We start from the raw sequence: 21,709 nt of genomic DNA on the forward strand, positions 1-21,709 counted from the left end.
CCTGGAAATAGCTACCGATTTTGTATTCTCCCAATTTGGTTTAAACATTAGAGCTGGCATATTTATAGCAGCCCTGTATAATGTACTAGGGCCCCAGCTATCAGACCAGATCACTACTTATTTGGACAACCTGTTATCTGCATCTTATAAGCCCTAAGCTTCATGCTGACTTGCAAACTGTCACATAGAAGGTTATCAAGGTGGACGCTCGTGCTTCAGAGATAATGAATGTACATGGTCCGGATAATGTCGTCGCTGATGTGTTAAGTAGGTTGTAGCAGGGCCTATCAGAATTTGCGGCAGTAGTAGAAAACTCCACCAAGTACATGATCTTATGGATTAAAGATAAAGTATAATGGAAGAGATATCTTGCACTATGGAAGGAAGTGCAATAATATCAAGAGATTACCCAATGTGGAGCAATATTATCAACACATTGCGGCAATAAATCGTCAGTACTATCGAATAAACAAAAACATCCTATTCTACAAATCAGGCAACCAAGATAGTCACTGGCGGGTGTGCATTCCTTCCAATCAACTCAAAGATCTAATATGGTTTATACATCGAGTCCGGGGACATATCCGTGTTGCCAAATGTACCATGAAGATCAATCAATACCGTTACTATCCAAACTTAAAGAAAATGGTGCAAGGAGTTATCAGAACCTGGAACATCTGACAAAAGGTTAAACTGACTAATGTTTGCAGGGACACGTGTTTGCATCTCATTGTTGCAAGACGTTCAGGAAGAATCACAGCAATTGACATTACGGGACCTGTACCTACTGCAAGAGGAGGGGCAAAGTATATTTTAACAGTGTATTATTTGTTCACAAAGTACATAAGGATATATCCTCTCCAGACATCAACGGCAAGCAGCACTGAAAGAAAGCTAACAGGAGAATAAATAAAATCCTTTGGTTGCCCAATAACTGTTCTCACTGATAATGCTTCATAGTTCACAGGAGACAGATGGGAGGCTCTAATGGAAGGAAATGGTATCAGACATGTCCTCATCTCGCATTTCTCACATAGCAGTAATCCTGAGGAGAGGACATTCGAGAATAGAATTGATTCATTAGGACATACGCCACAACAAACACACTTAGTGGGCTGAATATCTTAACAGCATCATGGAAATCTATAATAACCTACTCCACATTTCAACTCGTTTCATACCAACTGAATGGATGAGGGAACAGAAAGATGAGATAAATGAATGGGTTAATGCCATTCCAAAGATTCACGACCAAAGGATTAAACACCAACAAAAGCTCGTTATAGCATTACACAATATAAATCTCCAGGCTGAAGTTCACAAAACATAATTCGACAAGAAGCTCAGCAACAAACAGAAGTACTCAATTGACGCACTATTACTGCTTCGAACGCATTTTAAGCCACCGCTAATTAGGAATAAAAATAAAATGTGGCATCTGCTATATGAAGGGCCTTTCAGGATCGTTTCAATTCCTCATGACGGTTCCTGTTAACTGCAAGACGTTAATACTGATTGTATAAAGGGTCTCTATTGTCACAGAGACCTTTAGAAATATTTGCAATAAGAAACACAGTTCACTTATTGCAAGCAACTAAATATATTCAGTAAACGAATAGCAGTGTAAAATATGTAAATAGTAATTATAGAGTAGTTTTACTGTGAAGTCTTTTACTCATATGTCTTAGTTTATATGGGTTTATTTTAGGTCGTGTATGACCAGATGATATGTTTAACTGTAATTTCAATTCCTGATCAAATCTAACTTCCAACAAGGGAACAAGTAAAGAATATATAGCTTTGAAGTTTCAATACTGGAAGTTCATTCAATAATTTTTTAAACAGTTAATATTTTAATATAATTATGATTTTCTGAATTTTCCACCTAGGTTATATTGGGGTACATATGTACAACTTTATGTCTATCATATATCTATGAATGTGGATGACTCATGAATGTACTTTACCTTGATTTATGTAGTGCACACAGACGAACTGATAGTAATTGAGAACTAGTCCCCGTGTTTGCTTACTTCTGATTTGCTCTGTTCGGAGCATTTTCATTCTTGTGTACCACTATGAGTACTTTCAACTGTCGGGTTTTGCTTTGCTGTTAGCTCTTTCAGCTACTTACTTGTAGGTGTACCGAAAATGGGCATCTGTTCCGATAAACTAATTACGAGATTTAATCGATTGTGAATGAATAATAATAAATGACAATCAACAACAAAAATACTAAATTTTGGAGATGTAATGAAATCTACACGGTTCGAAAGTGGTCTATTGATCAAGACAAATGTAGAAGATTTATCAGTCGTTTTTTATATGACACTCAAGACAGTATATGATTTTCGCCTTCATGTTTCGACATAATAACAAATGTAGACTTGAACAAATATCATTGCTGTTTAAATGTGAAGTGGTATGAAGATTGTCTGTTGTGTGAAACTATGATACGCAGCAATAATCAATATTTGTGCTATATGCCTCACGAGAAGTCCAAAAATCAAGTGAATGCGCACATTTTTAAAACCGTGTTAAGCAGTGATAAATCACTCAAATTAGTGATAACATGAACGCTCTTCGAGTGCGTATGGTAGGAGAAACGACTGGATGTTTGTAGACTGGTAACGAATTTTAAAGTAAAAAAAAATTAATAGACCTCCGACTTTTAACATAATGAAATAACCTCGCGAGTATAAACTTTTGAAACAGACTGTATTGCCAGCTGAGTGCCAATAATCCTAGTGCAACGCTGGCTCCGCTGCACCTTGCAGAAATGTTTAGGTACAGTTCGAAATAAGCAAAGCATAGATGAACACCAGACTATTTAAAAAGTACAGTATCATACATGTGTGATTTAAACGAACTGTGAATCACCACATTAAACAGACTCTAACAGCAGGACTCTTTTCTTTCTGCTTGGCTTTACTCCCGACCTAGCAATACAATTGTTACTGTACAGATTTTGGGTGGACGTCTTTCAGCTTAGACACATTCCTCTGTTTTGTTTCTTCCATCTTTAATCTTTTGAACTTTAGTTCGCGACGAATCACAGTCGCTGGTGACATCAGATCCATGGTAGCATCTGCTATCTTTAACCTGGTTCTTGAATCTTTCTGTTACCAACATGTAATGTATTTGTGCCCTTCGTATATCTCCTGGCGCTTTCCACCTGTATCTCCTGCTTGGATGATGCTGGAAGATAGTATTCGTTAAGACTAAATTATTTCGTGTGCAGAACTCTAAAAACTTTTCTCACCTCTTATATCTTTCTCCCAGTTGGTAACTGTATTTCCGTTTATATAGAACCATCGAAAGATACACATAAATCGTAAAATAAATTGTAGTTGCACTGCAGATCGCAACATTTGCGAAAGAAATATATTCCTCCATTCTATTCCTACAAGAGAGAGCAGAATAATTTAGGTTATATAAAATTATGAAGATTTCCTTGTATTGCTTGTGTTGTAGTTTTTTAGTCAGTTACACGTTGAGTAAGTATCGATACGATATCAGGTCAAAGCACCGGCCATACGTTGTCTGTTTAACAGTGGCTTACGACGAAACTCCAGAAATGTGAACTTCTTATTGCTTGCCAAAAATGTCACCAGCATTCACTCATAGTACTGGAGGGAACATACGAAATGTAGATCAGTTTAACAGTAGCGAAAATAATCACCGCCGGCCGTTGTGGCCGAGCGATTCTAGGCGCTTCAGTCAGGAACCGCGCTGCTGCTGCGGTCGCACCTTCGAATCCTGCCTCAGGCATGGATGTGTGTTATGTCCTTAGGTTAGTTAGGTTTAAGTATTTCTAGGTCTAGGGGACTCATGACCTCAGAAGTTAAGACCCATAGTGCTCAGAGCCATTTGAACCATTTTTAATAATCACAATCAGCGTACCTACTTCCTTGCTAGGGAAGACGAAGAATGTTACCGTGAACGGAGGTTGACAGACAACTGTAGAAGCAACTTCAGACCTGCCTCATGAAAGTGTGTTGTGATCCTTGTTGTTCACGCTGTATGTTAATTGCCTGACAGATAATGTTAACGGCAGTCTAAACGTTATTGCGAAGGATGAACTTTCATGTAGTGAAATACTGTCCGAAAAGGGATTTGCACCAATTTCCGGTCATATCTTCATTATATTTTGACGTAGTGCAAGGACTCGCAGTGCATTAAATGTTCAAATGGTTCATATGGCTCCGAGCACTATGCTACTTAACTTCTGAGGTCATCAGTCGTCTAGAACTTAGCACTAATTAAACCTAACTAACCTAAGGACATCACACACATCCATGCCAGAGGCAGGAGTCAAACCTGCGACCGTAGCGGTCGCTCGGCTCCAGACTGTAGCGCCTAGAACCGCACGGCCACTCCGGCCGGCTTAAATGTTCAGATATATATAATTTGCACACTACACGAAACACTGAAAAGTGGTATCCTTTGGCTATCGCCGCAGTAAATCACAGTTGGTATCAGTCAATACCTAGGTGTAGCAGTTTGTAGCGGTATAAGGTGCGGTCACCTAGGCTCAGCAAGGCAGCTGCTGGATTTCAGGACATTTGTAAGACAGTGGGAAAATACAGCCGACAAATGAGGTTGCGTAGAAGTTACTAGTGGGATCCATTTAAAAATATTGCACAAATATATTAGCCTTATACAGAAGTTTACTAGTGGGCGTCGTTATGTTTGACACATGAGACCGTCGAAGGAAATCTGAAAATCCTCAACTGGTAGATTCTCGAAGACAGGCGCCAGTTATACAGCAAAATCTCGGTTATAAAATAAGTGGAATCAATATTAACTGAAAAGTCTAGAATTATTCCTCATATCTCCATATATCCCACTCGTAGCGACCGACAAGACAGGATTCAGATTAATTACCACACACACACACACACACACACAGAGATTTAGGCAGTTATTGCACCCATGCTTCATACGTAATTATAACAGGAGAAAGCACTAACACGCAGTACCATGCTAATTACCCTCCGCAATGCACTTCATAGTGATTTGCCGAATATATATATCAATGGAAACAGGATGGTCCATTGATCGTGGACGGGCCAAATATCTCACGAAATAAGTGTAAAACGAAAAAACTACAAAGAACGAAACTTGTCTAGCTTGAGGGGGGAACCAGATGGCGCTATGGTTGGCCCGCTAGATGGCGCTGCCGAAGGTCAAACGAATATCAATTGCATTTTTTTTAAAGGAACCCCGTTTTCTTATTTCATATTCGTGTAGTACGTAAAGAAATATGAGTGTTTTAGTTGGACCACTTTTTTCGCATTGTGAGAGGCGGCGCTGTAATAGTCACAAACGTATGGCTCACAATTTTAGACGATCAGTTGGTGACAGGTAGGCCATCGATAAATTGGGGTCCTATTATCCTTCCTTCCATAATGCCGCACCATACATTAATCCGCCAAGGTCGCTGATGTTCCACTTGTCGCAGCCATCGTGGATTTTCCGTTGCCCAATAGTGCATATTATTCCGGTTTACGTTACCGCTGTTGGTGAATGACGCTTCGTCGCTAAATAGAAAGTGTGCAAAAAATCTGTCGTCGTCCCGTAATATCTCTTGTGCCCAGTGGCAGAACTGTACACGACGTTCAAAGTCGTCGGCATGCAATTCCTGGTACATAGAAATATGTTTCGGGTGCAATCGATGTTGATGTAGCATTCTCAACACCGACGTTTTTGACATTCCCGGATCTGGCGGAATTTGTCTGCTACTCATATGCGGATTAGGCGCGAGAGCAGCTAAAACACCTACTTGGGCATCATCATTGGTTGTAGGTCGTGGTTGACGTTTCACAAGTGGCTGAACACTTCCTGTTTCCTTATATAACGTAACTATCTGGCGAACGGTCCGGACACTTGGATGATGTCGTCCAGGATACCGAGCAGCAAACGTAGCACACGCCCGTTGGACATTTTGATCACAATAGCCATACGTGAACACGATATCGACCTTTTCCACAATTGGTAAACGGTCCATTTTAACACGGGTAATGTATCACGAAGCAAATACCGTCCGCACTGCCGGAATGTTACGTGATACTACGTACTTATACGTTTGTGACTATTACAGCGCCATCTGTCACGAAGCGAAAAACAGTGATCCAACTAAAACATTCATATTCCTTTACGTACTACACGAATATGTTTTAAAATTGAGGTTCAAATTTTTAAAAACGGAGTTGATATCAGTTTGACCCATGACAGCGCCATCTAGCGGGCCAACCATAGCGCCATTTAGTTTCCCCCTTCAAGCTAGAAGAGTTTCATGCTATGTAGTTTTTTTCGTTTGACGCTTATTTCGTGAGGTATTTCGCCCGGTCACGTTAATGGACCACCCTGTATATAAAAGAAAATCACCAATATTAATTTTCCCATTCGAAACATTTGCACAGTGCCTCACTCAATGAAACACTGAAAATAATTTCAGATCGTCACTCTGGACTACAGAAAAAGAGCCATTATGCATTTATATTTCTTCCCATTTCATAAATATTTGTGGTCGAACCTCGCCCGTGTAACTTAACATCAGAATATTAGATGACTGGAATAGTAAATGAGATAGGTCCACAAATGAAATGTTGCACTTTCTACCGAGTTGTGAACATACACTCCTGGAATTTGAAATAAGAACACCGTGAATTCATTGTCTCAGGAAGGGGAAACTTTATTGACACATTCCTGGGGTCAGATACATCACATGATCACACTGACAGAACCACAGGCACATAGACACAGGCAACAGAGCATGCACAATGTCGGCACTAGTACAGTGTATATCCACCTTTCGCAGCAATGCAGGCTGCTATTCTCCCATGGAGACGATCGTAGAGATGCTGGATGTAGTCCTGTGGAACGGCTTGCCATGTCATTTCCACCTGGCGCCTCAGTTGGTCCAGCGTTCGTGCTGGACGTGCAGACCGCGTGAGACGACGCCTCATCCAGTCCCAAACATGCTCAATGGGGGACAGATCCGGAGATCTTGCTGGCCAGGGTAGTTGACTTACACCTTCTAGAGCACGTTGGGTGGCACGGGATACATGCGGACGTGCATTGTCCTGTTGGAACAGCAAGTTCCCTTGCCGGTCTAGGAATGGTAGAACGATGGTTTCGATGACGGTTTGGATGTACCGTGCACTATTCAGTGTTCCCTCGACGATCACCAGTGGTGAACGGCCAGTGTAGGAGATTGCTCCCCACACCATGATGCCGGGTGTTGGCCCTGTGTGCCTCGGTCGTATGCAGGCCTGATTGTGGCGCTCACCTGCACGGCGCCAAACACGCATAAGACCATCATTGGCACCAAGGCAGAAGCGACTCTCATCGCTGAAGACGACACGTCTCCATTCGTCCCTCCATTCACGCCTGTCGCGACACCACTGGAGGCGGGCTGCACGATGTTGGGGCGTGAGCGGAAGACGGCCTAACGGTGTGCGGGACCGTAGCCCAGCTTCATGGAGACGGTTGCGAATGGTCCTCGCCGATACCCCAGGAGCAACAGTGTCCCTAATTTGCTGGGAAGTGGCGGTGCGGTCCCCTACGGCACTGCGTAGGATCCTACGGTCTTGGCGTGCTTCCGTGCGTCGCTGCGGTCCGGTCCCAGGTCGACGGGCACGTGCACCTTCCGCCGACCACTGGCGACAACATCGATGTACCGTGGAGACCTCACGCCCCACGTGTTGAGCAATTCGGCCGTACGTCCACCCGGCCTCCCGCATGCCCACTATACGCCCTCACTCAAAGTCCGTCAACTGCACATACGGTTCACGTCCACGCTGTCGCGGCATGCTACCAGTGTTAAAGACTGCGATGGAGCTCCGTATGCCACGGCAAACTGGCTGACACTGACGGCGGCGGTGCACAAATGCTGCGCAGCTAGCGCCATTCGACGGCCAACACCGCGGTTCCTGGTGTGTCCGCTGTGCCGTGCGTGTGATCATTGCTTGTACAGCCCTCTCGCAGTGTCCGGAGCAAGTATGGTGGGTCTGACACACCGGTGTCAATGTGTTCTTTTTTCCATTTCCAGGAGTGTAGTTTATTGTGTTATGTTCCAGAAAGTTACAGCAACGGGACATAACTTTTTAAAGAAAATGTTAGTTTTTATCTGTCATGTAACTGATATATTTAAACCATGTGAGTGGATTTCTTGTGTTTACTTTGGTATCTAGAAAATTCCAAAGTGTTAGAGGTGTTGAATCCCTGAGAATTGAATCATCGGTTCACGCGACTTCGAAGGTATACTGACAGATGAGATGTAACGAGTTTTTAATCTTGATAATTTAGGTTCTCTCCTTGAAAATGTCCGTCTAGGTATGGGAGGCCGTATGTGGATGCATCGTGATGGCCACCCAGCCCATTCTGGGGATGATGTTGTGCAAGAACTCTACAACAGATTCCTTGGAAGACGTTTGATGGGCTGTAGTCCTCGGGAATGCCCCGCTCGGCTGCAGTAGATTTCTTTTTGTGTAAATATGGGAAGAATCGTATATATGTCTGTGAACCCACAACAGCAGATTAGTTTAAACGGCGTATCGTGGAAACTTGCTCAGTGGCACTGGAGACTTTGCAACTCGTCCGCAGGTCGCTTAGAAGGCGCATTGCGTTGTGACTTCAGGAACATACGATCACCTTTGAACATCTCACTTAAATCAACATTCTGCCGAAAGATAAACCATCAGCACACGGTCTAGCTTTATGCACAGCACGTTCCATCCCCTAACAGTTTGAAGTTTTTTAGCTTCCAAACTAAACGTGATAGAATTGTGATTCCACTTGGTTTGTAAATTACTCGTTTAAATACGTCAACTAAATGACAGGGAAAACTAACGTTCTATTTAAAGCATTCTATCTCAGTTGCTACAACCGATACAAAAGAGTTACATGTTGGCACCTGTTAATGTGCTTCGAAGTAGTCACCAGCATTGTGTAGAGCCCGTTGCCAGCGATGTGCAAGGCGTAGTACAAGGTGCATTCAAGTTCTAAGGCCTCCGATTATTTTTCTCCGAACTGGAAAGAGATAGAAACATGCGCATTGTTTTAAAATGAGGCCGCGTTCATTGTCAATATGTCCCATAGATGGCGGCACCGTACCGCAGATGGAATTTTACCGCCAGCAGCGAGAATGAGAACTGTTTTAAATACTTAAAATGGCGACGTTTTCCTTACTTGAACAGCATGCAATCATTCGTTTTCTGAATTTGCGTGGTGTGAAACCAATTGAAATTCATCGACAGTTGAAGGAGACATGTGGTGATGGAGTTATGGATATGTCGAAAGTGCGTTTGTGGGTGCGAGAGTTTAGTGAAGGCAGAACATCGTGTGACAACAAACCGAAACAACCTCGGGCTCGCACAAGCCGGTCTGACGACACGATCGAGAAAGTGGAGAGAATTGTTTTGGGGGATCGCCGAATGACTGTTGAACAGATCGCCTCCAGAGTTGGCATTTCTGTGGGTTCTGTGCACACAATCCTGCGTGACGACCTGAAAATGCGAAAAGTGTCATCCATCATCCAGGTGCGCGCCACGAATGCTGACGGACGACCACACGACTGCCCGTGTGGCATGTCGCCAAGCAATGTTGACGCGCAACGACAGCATGAATGGGACTTCCTTTTCGTCGGTTGTGACAATGGATGAGACGTGGGTGCCATTTTTCAATCCAGAAACAAAGCGCCAGTCAGCTCAATGGAAGCACACAGATTCACCGCCACCAAAAAATTTCGGGTAACCGTCAGTGCTGAACAAATGATGGTGTGCATGTTCTGGGACAGCGAGGGCGTAATCCTTACTCATTGCGTTCCAAAGGGCACTTCGGTACCAGGTGCATCCTACGAAAATGTTTTGAAGAACAAATTCCTTCCTGCACTGCAACAAAAACGTCTGGGAAGGGCTGTGCGTGTGCTGTTTCACCAAGACAACGCACCCGCACATCGAGCTAACGTTACGCAACTGTTTCTTCGTGATAAGAACTTTGAAGTGATTCCTCATGCTCCCTACTCACCTGACCTGCCTCCTAGTGACTTTTGGCTTTTTCCAACAATGCAAGACAGTCTCCGTGGCCGCAAATTCACCAGCCGTGCTTCTATTGCCTCGGTGATTTTCCAGTGGTCAAAAGAGACTCCTAAAGAAGCCTTCGCCGCTGCCATGGAATCATGGCGTCAGCGTTGTGAAAACTGTGTACGTCTGCAGGGCGATTACGTCGAGAAGTAACGCCAGTTTCATCGATTTCGGGTGAGTAGTTAATTAGAAAAAAAATCGCAGGCCTTAGAACTTGAATGCACCTCGTATACCGTTAGCAGAGCCTGCTCCGTTGATGGTGCGAATGGAGCGGTCTACTGCCTGTCTAATCTCTGCGAACATCGAGGAGTGCAGAAGCATAGCACTGGGTCTCACTGGGTGTTGGCTTGCTACGTTCACTTGTGTTAACGTACCTCAGCAATGCCTCTGCGACGTCTACGTTACCGTCGTCGCTGGCGGCGCAGTGTACCTGTGTACAGGTCCTTAAAGGCCACTGATATTGATTTGGCTGGGCAGTTTTCCAAACAGCAATTGATTGGAGGACCAAGTGATTTTCGTCGACTGCGTCTGTACACCTGTGGTGTACAAGTTGTGTTTGGAGGTTCAACATGGCTTAGCTTGGCTGTTGTTTGGGGAAATCATGCAGACTATGGTGGCCTTGAAGCATTTCCAGATGCTAACATTTTGGCGTGGGAGACTTGGAGTATAGCTGAGACAGCAGCAATACTAGCAAAAGTGCCATATGGTACTCTTGTCCTTAGTATGCCATTTGTTTTGTCTACCAGAAGAAGGAAGAAGTTGAATGCTCATGAGTGGTGATCTTCAGAATCAAATCAATGTCATAAGCACTTAAGCCCGGGAGTATGGTGGATGCTACAGCACTTCCCAGTCCCATCGACCGAAAAGAACTGCCACAGCTTGCGCTGTACGCGCAAGCGCATTGGCGTACTGCCGCGTGGGATAGCCGAGCGGTCTCGGGCGCATTGTCACGGTCCGCGCTGCTCCCCCCGTCAGAGGTTCGCGTCCTCTCTCGGGCATGGGTGTGTGTGTTGTCTTTAGTATAAGTTAGCTTAAGTCAGATTAAGTAGTTTGTAAGCTTAGGGACCGATGACCTCAGCAGTTTGGGCCCATAAGACCTTACCACAAATTTCCAAATTGTCGTGCAAAATGATGGTTGGGTTGCGCAGAAAGTGTCGTTGCTTCTTTTTCAAAGCTGGTCGCAAGTAATGTACGGCCTCTGCTGTACGATCTCTAGCACACTCAGTCTTGATCGAACTCTGTTGTTCCTGTTTCGAAAACATAGTGACACCGTTATTCTATACCGCTCGCTCACAAGTGGTTGTGTTTCCCTCGATTGTGCGCACGCCGGTGACGTGGGACGGGCGAGCCTATTTACTCGGAGGTAAGGTAGCTGTATCAACAACGTGTGCTATCAGCGACAACAGTGGATTTCATTGTATAGTGTCTCCACAGCAGTGTTGCCACTATGTAAGTTCCAACCTACGTATAAGGGGCGTTCAGAAAAGAAACGACCTGGAGGCATAATTACAGAAACCAGTACCTGTATGTTAGAAGTATTGACCTTGGCTATTGAGATACTTATCCCACTGTGACACAGGGTGGTGAATGGCTGTCTCATAAAATTCTCGGAGCTGCGATGTTAACCGGTTCCGCACGTACAGCTGGATGTCGTCGTCCGAGGTGAATCGTTTGCCCCTCAGAGCCTTTTTAAGGGGACCAAAAATGGCGTAATCACAGGTAGAGAGGTCCGGACAGAATGGAGGGTGACCGAGAACGTCCTATTTGAATTTCAGCAGGAGTGACGCGACTGTGTTTGCCGTATGAGGCTTTGCATTGTCGTGGAGCAGAATGACCCCACGGGTGAAATTTTCTGGTCTCTTTTATCTGATGCTTGGCGAAGGGTGGTCAAGGTTTGGGAGTAACGCTGGGCATTCACTGTTGTCGCGTGCTGCAGGAAGTGAATCAGAAGGGAGGTATCTTGTTCAAATAAGAACGTCAGCATAACCTTTCCTGTACTCGTTTGGACGACGACGTCCAGTTGTACGTGTGGAACAAGTTAACATCGCAGCCCCGGGAATTTCATGAGACAGCCATTCAAAACCTTGTGTCACAGTGGGACAAGTGTCTCAACAGCCAGGGTCAATTCTTCTAACATACAGGTACTGGTTTCTGTAATTATGCCTCCGGCTCGTTCCTTTTTGAACGCCCCTTATATAATGACTCGATCCATATCATTACGATTTGGCGTGCAAAATGATCCATTCAACATGTAAATAATTCATTTTGTAAATGATACGTCTCTGAAAGCAACTGTATTACACTCTTAAGCCCACTTCACATCTTAGAAGTGTGCTATTGATCATAACTAACTGTATTGTTTACGTTATCGTTTCTGCAAAACGAGAAACGATTTTCTCTGGTACGATACTTCACTCGTTTCTACTGTGAGCGCCAGGGCACAAAAGCACTTTACGCCACATTTGTATTATCCGCTGCTAGAAGCTACTCATTAGTGATATCTGCAGCATCTCTCTTCTGTCACTGACACAATTCTGCTCCAAAACAACGTAATTACTGCTGTAATTTATCACAACAGTAACAAGTAGCTTAGTCATGAAAGACAATAGCGAATTCACTTTCGACTCGCATTAGCTCTTAATGCTCCTATGGAACAAGCTGCAGACAGAACAAGCTTCAAACTGTAAACAAAATGTTTCCCTAAATGGAGGCAAACTCCGATTGAGATTCAGGAACAAATACATGTTACGATCCTCAGCGAGGAACTCCTAGAAGGAAAAGCCCGGCGCTTTCTGGTACTTTTATTTCCGTCGATGTTGAGAGATTTGATTAGAAAAACTGATGAGCCAACAATTGTAACGGGCTTCATTAATGTTTCCCGTACTTACTGAATACGTTGTTATTATCTCAGCAAATGTGTTAGCCGGTAAAAATTGCAATAACATACAATCACGTCCGGACAATATATCATCCACATGTAAGAACTCGGTACTGTTGAATGAAGTATGAAGTATAATGGTCAGTTTTAAGTAAAACTGCGATAAAATTACCGGAAGTAACTTAGGGGCCAGGATCTATTAATCTTCTCCAGGCCCTACAAGACGGTCCTGTGAATGTGTATGCTACTAACACAGCAGCTGCATTATAAGGGGTGTTGAAAATGTCTCTCCGCAGTGCCGTACGATTGTTAGCCTCGCTTGCCGTATGATTGTTCGCCTGCCTGTGTTACTTCCTTACTAGTGGACTCTCCCAACATTCCATTGTTTCGTTTATCTCAGCCAGCGTCAGTAGTATCGTTGGTGTGTGTCGTTACGTGTTAACGTGAACTTCTTAGTTCCTTTGTTCGTTTGTTTCGTTTTTGTCACTGTTAAAATGCTAACTATTGAAGAACGCGTGTTTTTAAACGAACAAGTGTCCAAAGCTTGCGGTAAATACACAGTATCAGTTAGTCAAACATTTAATTGAGTTTTCTCGGAGACAACACTCCCACATCGCGATAGTGTGCGAGATTTGATTAATAAATTTCGAAGTAGATGTTCAGTTACAGATACACCGAGAAGTGGTCATCTTAGCGTTTTGTCTGAGGATAAACTACTAGATATTTCCAATGAAATGTCAATGAGTCCCAACAAGTCATTAAGAAAACTCACCTAGGAAATCGAGGAAGGCCAGTGTGACCGAGTGGTTCTAGGCGCTTCAGTCTAGAACCGGTCGACCGCTACGTTCGCAGGTTCGAATCCGGCCTCGGGCATGGATGTGTGTGATGTCCTTAGGTTAGTTATGTTTAAGTAGTTGAAAGTTCTAGGGACCTGATGACCTCAGGTGTTAAGTCCCGTAGTGCTCAGAACCATTTGAACCATTTTGAATCAGGAAATCGATAGAAATCCATATTAGTGTCAGAACGGCCCACACAGCTGTAAGGAAAAAATTTCCCGCAGAAAGTGATAGTCGTGCAAGAACTGAATAATACTCAACATGGCAAGAGACTGCATTATTGTCAATGGTTCAAAAATTTCGTTCAACAAAATAGAAGAGATATTCTTAATGAAACGTTTTTGCCGCCCGCTGTGACCGAGCGGTTCTAGGCGCTTCCGTCCGGAACCGCGCTGCTGCTACGGTCGCAGGTTCGAATCTTGCCCCGGGCATGGTTGTGTGTGTTGTCCTTAGGTTAGTTAGGTTTAAGTAGTTCTGAGTCTAGATGACTGATGGCCTCAGATGTTAAGTCCCACTGTGCTAAGAGCCATTTGAAACGTTTTTCACTGATGAGGCGTGGTTACATTTATCCGGGTAATTGAATTCGCAAAATTCGCGTATTTGGAGTACTGCAAATCCATTCTGTATTCATGAGGAACCACTTCATTCTGTGAAAACAGGAGTTTGGATTGCAATTGCGAGGCGTCTGATTGTGGGTCCCATATTTTTCAAAGAAACAATAAACGCACAACGATACTGCAGTGATATTCTTTACCCATTTACAGGAGAACTTGTGTTAAGTGAAAAACTGAACGGTTATTTTCAACAAGACGGTGCAACCGCGCATACAGTTCGCGTTTTAGTGTCACTGCTTGCTGATGTTTACGGTGATCGCATAATTTCACAGGGACTTTGGCCTCCATGATCCCCTGACCTAACACCACCTCACCATTTCTTCTGGGGTGCAGCGAAATCAGCCGTCTATAAAAGTCGTCCAAAATCCATCGATGAATTGAAAACTGTAACATCTACTTTCACTGCTTCTGTTACTGAAGAAATGTTACAGGTTGTGTTTCGAAACATGATTAGACGAAATGAATTATGTATAATACAATAGGGGGGACATTTTCTACATTTAATGTGAAAATTTGTAAGTAAAAATGAATATCAATAAATTAATAACTTGTCAATTCCAAGTGCCTCCGATGGTTTAATTGTGTCATGGTGGTGCTGTTGGGTTTTCCGCCCATGCGGACCAGCGTTTCAATCCCGGAAAGGGCACCATCAATTTTAATTTCCCTCTAATTCCCTCGTGGTGGGTGGAGTGGGACGTCGCCACAGCCCTGGGACAAAGAAATTCCCGCCAAAATTCGAAATGCCCGCCAAAATTCGAAATTCTCCGCAAAATTCAAAATTTCCGCCAATAGTGTCGGTTGGGGGAGGGAGAGATGGGAGGGGGCTGAAGCACATGTGCAGGCTGAGAAAAACACATGGCGTCATCCGGGGTCGGGGGTAGGCGTGGTCGGGGGCGAGGGTGGGCGGGGGCGGTGGTGATTAATTGATCATTTTAATTACTTTGCATATCAATTTGATATCAAAATTGTGTTGATGTCGCCACTACTCTACTACTGTTACATGCTCCAATAAAACATTGCTAAGCGCTTCAGTCCTTTACTTTAGGAGCATCCACTTAAAGTGACACATGGATATGTGTATCCCTTCTGGGACATAAGCACAGCCACAACCACGTAAGCTGCTCCACAAACACACACACACACACACACACACACACACACGCACACACACACACATAGCGCGGCTAGGCAGCTATACTGCAGTATCCCGCGGGTTAATGGAAGGCCATGCATCAGGGCCTGCACTGTGTGCCTCATACCCTACTGCTGTGATTAATTATTGGTACTGCTCCAGCAGCTGAGAGCCATGAACGTTGCATTAAGGTGGCAAGAAAACTACTCCTATCTTGTTCTGTACTACTCTTTCTCCACATCATTACAGCCAGTAGAGAGTCTCCTGAAATAACTACTGAAGCTACAGGGTGTTTCAAAAATGACCGGTATATTTGAAACGGCAATAAAAACTAAACGACCAGCGATAGAAATACACCGTTTGTTGCAATATGCTTGGGACAACAGTACATTTTCAGGCAGACAAACTTTCGAAATTACAGTAGTTACAATTTTCAACAACAGATGGCGCTGCAAGTGATGTGAAAGATATAGAAGACAACGCAGTCTGTGGGTGCGCCATTCTGTACGTCGTCTTTCTGCTGTAAGCGTGTGCTGTTCACAACGTGCAAGTGTGCTGTAGACAGCATGGTTTACTCCTTAGAACAGAGGATTTTTCTGGTGTTGGAATTCCACCGCCTAGAACACAGTGTTGTTGCAACAAGACGAAGTTTTCAACGGAGGTTTAGTGTAACCAAAGGACCGAAAATTGATACAATGAACGATCTGTTTGAAAAATTTCAACGGACTGGGAACGTGACGGATGAACGTGCTGGAAAGGTAGGGCGACCGCGTACGGCAACCACAGAGGGCAACGCGCAGCTAGTGCAGCAGGTGATCCAACAGCGGCCTCGGGTTTCCGTTCGCCGTGTTGCAGCTGCGGTCCAAATGACGCCAACGTCCACGTATCGTCTCATGCGCCAGAGTTTACACCTCTATCCATACAAAATTCAAACGCGGCAACCCCTCAGCGCCGCTATCATTGCTGCACGAGAGACATTCGCTAACGATATAGTGCACAGGATTGATGACGGCGATATGCATGTGGGCAGCATTTGGTTTACTGACGAAGCTTATTTTTACCTGGACGGCTTCGTCAATAAACAGAACTGGCGCATATGGGGAACCGAAAAGCCCCATGTTGCAGTCCCATCGTCCTTGCATCCTCAAAAAGTACTGGTCTGGGCCGTCATTTCTTCCAAAGGAATCATTGGCCCATTTATCAGATCCGAAACGATTACTGCATCACGCTATCTGGACATTCTTCGTGAATTTGTGGCGGTACAAACTGCCTTAGACGACACTGCGAACACCTCATGGTTTATGCAAGATGGTGCCCGGCCACATCGCACGGCCGACGTCTTTAATTTCCTGAATGAATATTTCGATGATCGTGTGATTGCTTTGGGCTTTCCGAAACATACAGGAGGCGGCGTGGATTGGACTCCCTAGTCGCCAGACATGAACCCCTGTTACTTCTTTCTGTGGGGACACTTGAAAGACCAGGTGTACCGCCAGAATCCAGAAACAATTGAACAGCTGAAGCAGTACATCTCATCTGCATGTGAAGCCATTCCGCCAGACACGTTGTCAAAGGTTTCGCGTAATTTCATTCAGAGACTACGCCATATTATTGCTACGCATGGTGGATATGTGGAAAATATCGTACTATAGAGTTTCCCAGACCGCAGCGCCATCTGTTGTTGAAAATTGTAACTACTGTAATTTCGAAAGTTTGTCTGCCTGAAAATGTACTGTTGTCCCAAGCATATTGCAACAAACGGTGTATTTCTATCGCTGCTCGTTTAGTTTTTATTGCCGTTTCAAATACACCGGTCATTTTTGAAACACCCTGTAAGTCTTGCGACGTACTAACTCTCTCTTTACTCAGCCTCTTTAGATGGAAAGAGTTAATTGCGTGATCAGTTTTGTAAGGTTCTTGGCTTTGCATGTAACTAAGGGAATGCGGCACACCCGTCGCTGTACCTTGATACTGATCTTTTAACTTCATATAAATTAATTAAACTGCAAGTAGGATCATTGTTTACAAAGTCATTATATGTCCTCAACAATTGATGGCTACTGTTTAGTATTTGAAATGGTTACTGAACTCTTGCTTACTATGATTGGAGGGACGGACTGATTTGCGAACTCAATCAAGAATGCGCTAAGTAGGACTCACTACATTGCTGTTCAAAGCGAAAGAAAAAGTTGGTTGAACCACTGTTCAAAGTCCACGAGCCTGTACTGATGTTTTACAAGTCTAAATTCGCTGTGCCGTTCATAGTTAAAGTACACAAATGCTACTGCCTAAAACTTCTCTAAGTTTCCGAACTCTTATTGATATTCTACAAGTCCCAAGGCTGAAGTTCCCCAAAATATTTCAGACACGCGCGATTTGCGAACCGGTCATCAGCGGACTTCTTGCCTTGCTCGTTTCGCCGAAGGGAACTGGCTTAAGCCAACATGGCTGTTGCCTTTATATGGCGTAAACCTGTCGTTTCATACACCACGTATCAATATAAAAGAGGACACAACTGAAGTATTTCACGATTCACGTTTGCGCACAGATTCCTTTTAGCTGTTGTAGAGGACCAGTTTCATTATCCTTTCAGTATTAATTATAACGTAATATACTTCGTAGACTGTGCATGAACTTTTTAATTAATAAAAAATACATTAACCTTGCCATTACTATATATATATATATATATATATATATATATATATATATATATATATATATAACTTGGTATTTGCCTGAAGCAGTTTAGGGGATTAACAGAATTATATCGTAATATACTTCGTAGACCGTGCATGAACTTTTTAATTAATAAAAAATACATTAACCTTGCCATTACTATATATATATAGTATTCAGGCATTTGCCTGAAGCGGTTTAGGGAAATAACAGAAAACCTAAATCAGGCTGGCCGGATGGGGGTTTGAAGCGTTGTCCTCCCGGATGCCAGTCCAGTGTGCTACATACTGCCCCACCTCGATTGGGCGATTCACGTAGATATGCAAATATTTTAATATGTCGTTCTGCAAGTAAAACTAAAGCAAGAAGTTCGGATAAACATAGGTCCACAAATGTTTAATTGTGGAGTCACGGTTAATAGAAGATTTTGCCTGAAGTTTAGCAACTTCGCAAATATGAAACCGTTGCAAAACTGCACGAATTTGAAGCAAAGCACTATTTCCATTTATTTTGTTGTTATTGGTCTGATTAATCTAATAAAACATGTCGCAGATGTGTATCTGCAGTAGTTTTCCAGAACATCCAGAGAAGCAAAGATTATTACACAAGAAAATGTGTTTCCTTTCCATTAAGAATGTAGAAACGTTTATGTCATTGTTGGCAAACGTTGGTGAGTTGTTTCAGTCGTTTCTTAACCTTGAAACTAGTTAGTTTTCTGAATTGTTCAGTGATAGAAAATAATAAAAACAGTGTATTTAAGTGACACCACTTAGCAACTGTTGTAGTTTGTAGACTGTTTATGAAATAGACATGCATTTCAAATTTACAACAGAGAAATACGCAGATGTGGTGTTTATTTATGGCAAATCTGATGGTAACGCTCGGCTGGAGATAACTGGAATTTAAAAATAAACAAATGGGGCCAAGTACTTAATGAATTAAAAATTTTACGGAATTACTTCTTTGCTCCTCTGGGTGTTCTGGAAAACTACAGCAGATACACGCCTGGGACATGTTTTATTAGATTCACCATTAATAACAACAAAAATGGAACTCGTGCTTTACATTTACCTCGTACAGTTTTGCGATGGCTTCACATTAACGAAGTTGCTGAATTTCAGGCAAAATCTTTAATTAGCCCTAACTTCGTAACTAAACATTTGCGGACCTATGCTTATATGACCTTTTTGCTTTAGTTTTACTTGTACAAAAACATATTAAAATACTTGCATATATTCGTGAATCACCCTGTATATATATGTTGGGGCTTATAATTTCACCAGCTTTTACTTGATGACATTAGCGTCCTGCTTTTAGTGCTATTTGCATTTTATTGAGTGAAATGGTCAAGATTAGCTTATTATTACTCATTTTAAAAATAAAGGGCAAACGACTACAGATAGCTATTGTAGACCATTACGTAATGCTAGCGAAACACTTCTTGCTTTCATTTTTGTTTTGCACTAGATTGTGATTTTTAAACCTCGGAGTCACACTTCGGCTCATAAAGTATGTCGTTGTATGAAAATTCTGTTTTGTTACAGTGCTCTCCAAACTCTTTCAGCTGATATTTTGTTTGACGAGATCGCTCAAGATTTTATTTTTCAGTCATCGATCTTTTGAATGGTTTGGTGCTTCGAATTCCTCTCCTGCGCCAAGTTCTTCATAGTAGCACTTACACCCACTATCCTCACTTGTTTTTCGGACGTATTCATATCTCTGCATACTCCCTACAGTTTTTAACTTAGTTACTCCGTGACGTCTGAACACATATCCTATCATCCTGTCCCTTCTTCTTGTCAGTGTTCTTCGTAAGTACCTCTCTTCACCAATTCTGTGAAGAAGCTCCTCTTTCTTTTTCTTATCGGTCCACCTAATTTTCAACATTCTTCTATACCTCCGCACCTCAAACGCTTCTAATCTCTTTTACTAGCGTTTTCTCACGGTCCATGATCGAATTTTGATGTTAAGTTTCCCGCTGTTTTCATATCTACTACACCTCATTACTTTTGTCTTTTTACAGTTTACTCTCAATCTATATTCTGTACTCATTCTGCTCTTCCTTCCAGCCAACGAATCCTGTAAATGTTCTTCACCATCATCGACGTTATTAATTTTTAAATTGTCAATATCTAAAATTATTTGTTTTTAAATTGTTTTATCTAATGTAGTACTGTATATCTGCAGGATAGGTGTACAGACGTACTTCTTATCTTTCGTGTTCTGCCACTGCTTGATCTGTACCTTTATTGCATGGATTTTCCTACGATGGCTGCCGTGAAGTCCTGTACGTACCTTGAGTTTCCACCATGGCGGCATCATCACGCCACCAGCCGATCTTCAATATCGACTCGCCTCGGGGCAACCACTCGCTGTAACCTTTCCAGCGACCTGTGACGGCCGGCTCCTATAGTGGCCCGTATATTCCGCCTTACTTCGTGGTCCGCGTATTCCGCCAATAGCAGAGGCTCGGGTGTCGTATGCTGATCAAGCAGCCAGCTCCACCTGCAACCTCCTCCGGATCTACATGTCAGACCTCGCACAGCACTGCGCTGAACTGCGAGAAACCGGCGCTCTTCTGGCCAGGTCTGCCATCTTAAATCCTTCAGCACCTATCACATGGAGCCGTCATATTCAGTGTATAGTCAGAGATTACAGATTGTGCTTATAACAAAACACTAACGCATTTCTTGCGGGCTATTGCAGCGAGTAACAAATGGCCTCAACAGAAAGATCATCTGAGCAATTAAGAGGATTTATCAAATTGCTCAAAATACAAAAATATGCACAAAAATTTTCTTTTGTCGTTCATATAAATTGACTGTCGGCATTGCCTCATGTGCGTTGTCCGATACTTAGTCGTTGCTAGAAAACATCAGTGACCTACCAATTTCACTCTGAGATTCTAACACAGATTTTTACATATCGACTGCACCATCCCAGTCTGAAATTCTGTACATCTACACTTGCACCTACATGGATACTCTGAAAATCACATTTAAGTGCCTGGCAGAGGCTTAATCGAACCAACTTCATAATTCTCTATTATTCCAATCTCGTATAGCGCACGGAAAGAATGAACACCTATATCTTTTTCTACGAGATCTGATTTCCCTTATTTTATCGTGGTGATCGTTCCTCCATATGTAGGTCGGTGTCAACAAAATGTTTTCGCGTTCGGAGGAGAAAGTTGGTGACTGGAATTTCGTGAGAAGAGTTCGTCGCAACGAAAAACGCTTTTCTTTTAATGATTTCGAGACCTAATCCTTTATCATTTCTGTGACACTCTCTCCCATATTTCGCGATAATACAAAACTCTCTGCCTTTCTTTGAACTTTTTCTATGTACTCCGTCAGTCCTACCTGGTAAGGATTCCACACAGCGCAGCAGTATTCTAAAAGAGGACGGACAAGCGTAGTGTAGGCAGTCTCGTTAGTAGGTCTCTTACACTTTCTAAGTGTCCTGCCAATAAAACGCAGCCT

Source organism: Schistocerca cancellata, chromosome 1 (assembly GCF_023864275.1).
Source record: "Schistocerca cancellata isolate TAMUIC-IGC-003103 chromosome 1, iqSchCanc2.1, whole genome shotgun sequence".
Classification (NCBI taxonomy): Eukaryota; Metazoa; Arthropoda; class Insecta; order Orthoptera; family Acrididae; genus Schistocerca; species Schistocerca cancellata.